Source organism: Malania oleifera, chromosome 4 (genome assembly GCF_029873635.1).
Source record: "Malania oleifera isolate guangnan ecotype guangnan chromosome 4, ASM2987363v1, whole genome shotgun sequence".
Taxonomy (NCBI): domain Eukaryota; kingdom Viridiplantae; phylum Streptophyta; class Magnoliopsida; order Santalales; family Ximeniaceae; genus Malania; species Malania oleifera.
Window position 1 is genome coordinate 110,090,056 of NC_080420.1, and position 7,142 is coordinate 110,097,197.

Genomic DNA, 7,142 nt, shown 5'->3' on the forward strand with positions numbered 1-7,142 from the left:
ACATACGATATATACATTGGAGACATATGATTATTACGGTTTAATTAGGTTATTCTATTATGAAAAGATGTAAACAACAACAGCAGTAGCAAGCCTTAAGTCCTGCTAGGTGGGGACAACAGCAGTAGCAAGCTTTAAGTCCTGCTAGGTGGGGTTGGTTGCATGAATTTTTTTTCCGTCAAATCACTTGATTCAGAACATTTTTCTCTATTAGATTAAGGACTATTAATTCTTTTCTCACTATCTCATTTTAAGTAATTTTAGGTCTATTCTTATCTCTTTTCATGCCAGAAACCATAATTAACTTACTTCTCCTCATAGGTGCTTTACTAGACTTGCATTTTAAATGCTCATGTCATCTAAGTCATCCCTGCCTCAACTTGTGTTCAATTGGTGTTATACCTAAATTTTTGTGTATATGTTCATTTCTTACTTATCTTTTAATATCAAATCATTCATCCACCTTAGCATATGCATCTTGATAACTTTTATTCTTTGTATATGTTGTTTATTAGTTATCCAACATTTTGAACCACGAAGCATAGCTAACATTATAGCTATCTTATAAAACTTTTCTTTTAATTTTAAGGATATCCTATGATTACACAACACACCTGACGCACTCCTCCATTTTACCCAATCTGTCTTAATTTTATGTACTATATTCTTCAATTTCCCTTTCACCTTAAATACTAGATCCAAGATATTTAAATCTATCAGTGTTATTAATCTCTTGATTATCCAATTTAATCTTCTTTCTGTTGCTACTCCTTACATTGTTGAAATTACATTTCATATATTCAGTCTAATTCTTACTTATCCTAAACCCTTTAGACACTAATGTGGCTCTCCAAAGTTTTAGCTTAGATTTTGCTCCCCTCCTACTATCATCAATCATATGCAAACAACATATATCAAGGGATCTCATCTTATATATTCTTAGTAATTTCATCAATTATTAAAATAAAAAGATAATGACTCAGTAGAATCTTGATGTACACCTATTGAGATTGGGAACTTTCTAGACTCTTCTCCTACGATCCTAACATTTGTCACTACTCTATCATACATATCCTTAATGACCTTCATATATCTATTGCAAACTTCTTTCTTTTCTAATACCCACCAAAACAATTCCCAAAATATTTTATCATAAAGTTTCTCTAGATCAATAAAAATTATATGCAAATCCTTCTTCTTTTTCCTAAACTTTTCCATTAAACTTCTTAAAAGATAAATTACTTTTATTGTTGATCTCCCAAACATAAAACCAAATTGATTTTCTAAAGTGTTCATCTCTAATCTTATTTTATATTCAATTACCTTCCCATAATTTCATCATATGACTTATAATCTTAATTTCACGATAGTTATTATAGTTTTAAATGTCGCCTTCGTTTTTATACAAAGGTACTAATGTACTTTTCCTTCATTCTTCTAGTATTTTCTTAGTTTTTATATTATTATTAAATAGATTAGTTAATCAAATAATTCCTTTATCTCTTAAACATTTCCAAACTTCAATTGATATTTTATCTAGTCCTATAGATATCCCACTTTTCATCTTTTTTAAAGTCATCTTAACTTCAATGACTCTAACTTTACGATTAAAACTCCTATTTTTAATCTTCTCTTCATTTGTCACTTCCAAGTTTAATCTTTCATGTTGATTTTCATTGAACAACTTATCAAAGTATCTCCACCAACTTTCTTTTACATCTTCTTCCTTAATTAAGACATTATCAATCTCGTCCTTCATATATTTTACAAAACCTAAATCTTTGCATTTTCTTTCTCTAGCTCTAACAAGTCTATAAATATCCTTTTATCCTTCTTTTGTATCCAGCTTAGTATAAAAATGTAACGACTCTAAAAATAATAACATTATAAATATAACACATATATTCCCATAATAGCTCCGATACCAAGATATAACAACCTGACACCCGAAGTGGGCCACAGGTACCCCTGTCCATAATTCTTCCCACACACAACACAGCAGAATACAAATATACAAACTCCAAATGCAATACCAGAGCTCTACTATTCTCCGAAATGCATACATATTTTCCTACAAGTCCATAATTACATCCCTCAAGACACTAAGTATACCCATTTACAAAACTGTGTCTCACAAAAGAAAACTTACCCTAAACAAACTCTAATTAGCCCTGCCCTGGAGCGCTCTAAGCTTGATTTCTAGGATTTCCTGAAATTTTAGGAATTATAGGAGTGAGACACATCTCGGTAAGACGGAATAAATTATTATCAGTGTGTGCAACATGAGTTTTAGTATTCTAAAAACACATCCATTAAATAATTAACTTTAATTGATAAAACATGTAAAACTATACTCGTATCTACACACACACACATATATATATATATATATATATATGGAAAATACATACTTTTCATCATAGCATACTTATCGTAATAAATTACTCTATATTTAGATGTCATCTGTTATATGTATACATACATAAAACTTTACCTGGGACATTCATACATCTCGTCATGTAATAACCCCACATGACCAGGTTATGCGGCCCGAAGGTGGGACTTAGACATAGCTGACCTACCACCAGGTTAAGTCAAATTTTACGCGTTTGTAATACGATTTGCTTACTGGAGTTTGGTCTGGACCCAGGGACGGTCAACATCTCTTTGTACGCCAAACCGACTTCCATTACCAACACTTCACAATACAGTGTGGTTGTACTAACACATCATACTAGCAACAATACCATGCTCTCAATATGAACCAGTCCATCAAGGTTCTACTACTATATAATACATTTCATAGAGTCAAACTATAACATTATCACATTTCCACAAATTTGTATATAATTTGATATCACAATTTTGTATAAAATATGTCATTTCATAACTCTTTATAATACCATTATTTCTTAACTCAGCACACAACCATCTATGATCGGCACACAACCATCTGTTATCAGCACACAATCATCTGTGCTCGGCACATAACCGTCTATACCCATATCATAATTCCATAATTTTTACCACATTTTCTAAAATTAGTATACACTCATGCCACACAATTTGAGTTACTATTTCATAATATAATAATCATAAAAAAAATTCCAACATACTTATTTATGCTTTAAATAAATTAAACTCATATCATACAATTTATATAATAATTAAAATTTCATAAACTACCTAAAAAATTCTTATAAATATATACTCAATAAATTCTAAAAAAAAACGCGGGTATGATCCACTTCCTATATTTAAAGTGAATTTCTAGTATATTCAAAAACACAATTATGATCAAATCCCCGAAGTTGAATCTAATTCCAAAATATCCCCAAACCTAGGCATATGTTTAAATCACATAAATATAATTAAATTCATATATTCAGATTTAATCGGAAATATTTTAAAATATGTCTGACATAATCTATTCCCCTTACCTTATCCCAGAAGTAGTGTTTACGACGTCCAAATCACAAAATCTCCCCGATTAAAACGTTGGTGGCCAAAATTGGAACTTAGGGATATTTTCCGTTTTTCAATCGGCACACGTTTGCTAAAAAAAATTGAGAGAGAGAGAGAGAGAGAGAGAGAGAGAGAGAGAGAGAGAGAGAGAGAGAGAGAGAGTGGCACAGAGGGGGGGGGAAATTTGATTTGGATTGATTCAAAATGCTTCTCAAAGCATCCTAAGACTTACATATATATATATATATATATATAATATAACATTATATTATATTATTTAATTTTTTTTTTGGAATCACTACAAAAAAAGGATCATAAGCTCTATGTTTAGCTTCATTGGTAGCTTTTTTTTTTTTTGCATTTTTTCTCACTTCTTTATATTTTTCAAAATTTTCTATATTTCTACAATTTTTTCATATTTTATATTTTTTTTCTTAACGATTTTTTGGACTTGTTAATCCCACCATCAACTTTCTTTACTACTATCTTCCTTTGGACTCACCTAAAACCTCTTTTACTATCCTTTGGATAGAATTCATCATTTTATTCCAAACAAATTTGCATCAACCTTAATCCCTACTGTCTCATCACACTCTTTGTTCATTTTATCAATGAATTTTGCTATGTTATCTCCTTTCAAGTTCCACCACCTAGTCCTCTTGTGTTGATTTATGCTCTTCTTTCTCTTCCATTCTTTAATACGTATATCTAATACTAAGGCTCTATGTTGTGTAGCTAAACTTTCACCTGGAATAACTTTACAATTCTTACAAGATAGATGATCCCTATTCTTAGTTTAAAAAAAATCTATTTGACTTTTATTGTACCTACTCTTGAAAGTTATTAACTGTTATTCTCTTTTCTTAAAGCAAGTATTCAATATAACTAGATTGTGTAAGTCATGACAAAATCTAAGTTTGTATTTGTGGACTCAATTTTATCTCCATATCCATGACCCTCATGTATTCTTCTCTCATACCCCATATTATCCTTCCCAATGTGACCTTTCAAATAAGCTCCAATGAATGTCTTTTCAAACATAGGAATTCCTTGTAAAATGTTGTCCATATCTTTCTAAAACTGTCTTTTTAGATTTTCTACTAAGCTTATTTGGGGAGCATATGCACTAACGACGTTCACTATCTCTTGGTCTAAAACTAATTTGATTGTAATGATTCTATCCCCTATTCTTTTAGCATTTACTACATTATCTTTTAGGTCTTCATCTACAATAATACTCACCCCATTTTTATGTTTTTCTTTTCCAATGTATCAAAGTTTAAATCTTGATTTTTCAATTTTCCTAACTTTCTCTCCTACTATTTCATCTTTTGAAGGCAAACGAAATTAATTTTCCTTCTAAACATTATTTACACTATTTCTATACTTTTTCCCATAAGAGTCCCTATATTCCAAGTTGCTAATCTTATTTTAGTTATTTGTACTAACTTATTAACCCTCCCCCTTTTATATTGACCCAGTCTATCCCCTTGATCTAAGTGATTTTGATAAGAATTCATGATAAAAAAATCTGACAAAGTTTTACGTTAGTTGTCAGCTACCTAACACAACCTCACTCCTTTATCCGGGTTTGAGACCGGCTGTGTGTACAAAGACTTTGTGTTACACAGGCGAAGCACACGTTTGCGTTTTTTTTTAGCGAATTTATTTCACAAAGACATTTTTCTAAATTACACCTTTCAACTAGTAGAAACTACTCACACAATATAATGCATTAAAAAAAATTTAAAACATACAATTTTGAGTATGCATCCAAGCTAGAATAAAATCCACGCATTGAAAAAAAAAAATTTTTTTGTTATATTCCAAGACTTGCAAATGAAAACACAAAAACACAAAAAATAAATATTAAACCTACAAACCCTAGACACAAAATCACCACAGCTAACCAACTATTGAAAAAAAATATATATTTAGTAACAATAATGAAAAAAGAAATTACAAGAGAAGAGAAGATCTCACCGGTGGTTGAAACTAAAACGGTGAAGACAACTACTTGAAAAATACCCTTTGATGCAGGAGTAATGATGCGGGTAATAAGAATCAATTGAAGAATATTTGAGCAATGAGGAATTGCAAGAATTCTTCAATTTGCCCAAATAAGAGTTGGGTCAGAAAATAAATCTAAAGTTTTAGGTAAACCAAAATTCGATTTTCTATGGCTTTGGCCGCGGTATTCTCGTCTCTGCCGCAAGAAATTTGATGCTGCTAACAAAAATCAATCAAAAAATATTTAAGCAACAAGAGATTGCAAGAATTCTTCAATCTAAATTTAAGATTCAAAATCCAAGAATATTGAAGAAACAAGATTTCTCAACCCACAAAATGTTTATTGTTTTTTTTTTTTTTCATGATTTTAGGGCTGAAGAAACAAGAATCCTTGATTTTGTTTGGGTTTTTGGGAGAAATGAAAGGAAAAGAAAGGAAAGAAAGGAAGTTTTTGATATAAGACTGATATTAGAATTTATAACGTAATGATAAAATTGTGAGAAGAAGAAGAGAAGCAACAATAGTAGTGATGGGGATCAACATGTCTTTGTCTATCTCTTTTGCCGATATGGTGACACGTGGACGACCTCCCAATGTCCACCATCATTCAAATTGTTTTGTAGGTACACATGGACTACTTGAAGACTTGTGAATGCGTAAATATTTATTTTTGAAGACTTTAGGTGCATAAAGACCCAGGTCAATATATTGAAGCAAGATCAAGTCCAAGACCCCTATGGGCCCCACACGATCATGTAGACCCCACACAGTTATGCTCCATGGGCCCAATATGATTTTGGCCTTCCTTTTGTCACATGCTTGAGTCTCACACTTAAATTGTAATAATGCAAGACAAATCAGCTGAAGTGTGTGCTTGGTAAGTTGGAGAGTATTTATTGTATTAGGGTTTAGTGCTTTGTCCCCCATGCTTTGTTCCCCATGCTTTGTCCCTCCATGTCTGTGTGAGAGTTGTGTGAGTGATTAATGTTTTGTCCCCCCATACTAGTCTTTATATCCTTTATCATTGTAATAACTAAAATTAGTTTATGTTTGAATATTGAAAAAGAATTCCTTTGTTAAAGCTTAAAGCTTTGTTCAATCTTTTGATTGCGTAGGGCGTGAGGATAGAGTCAGAGTTAGGCCTCCCAGCTAGTCAGGTAAGGGAAATATGCTATACTAGTAATTTTAGGAATTTTATTAGTAAAATTATATGTACTTTGTGATATAAGCTCTGTATTAAATTATGTGTTTTCGGGAAAATTTTACAGATTATAGATTAATTTATTATCAGAAAAATATGGATTTCAATAGAGGGGTTTTATTTATTTAGTTGTGTGGCATGAGTTAATATCATATCAGTACAGAATTTATACAGCTTTCAGAATATCATGATTTACAATATACACATAGAAAAATATATTTTACAGCATTTGCAAAATACCCTGATATATAGACTTCATAACCATAACAATAAGATATTTCAGTTTATTCAGATAAGATATTTTACTTTTTTCAGATCAGATATTTTAGTTCGTTGAGATCAACTTTTGCAGTGTTATGGTTATTTCAATTGAAACAGAGTCATGGTAAAACAGTAAGATAAATATAAATTAGTATTATACAGTATTAGACCCTAATGGATTAGTTCAGTTTTCAGAGCATGGTAC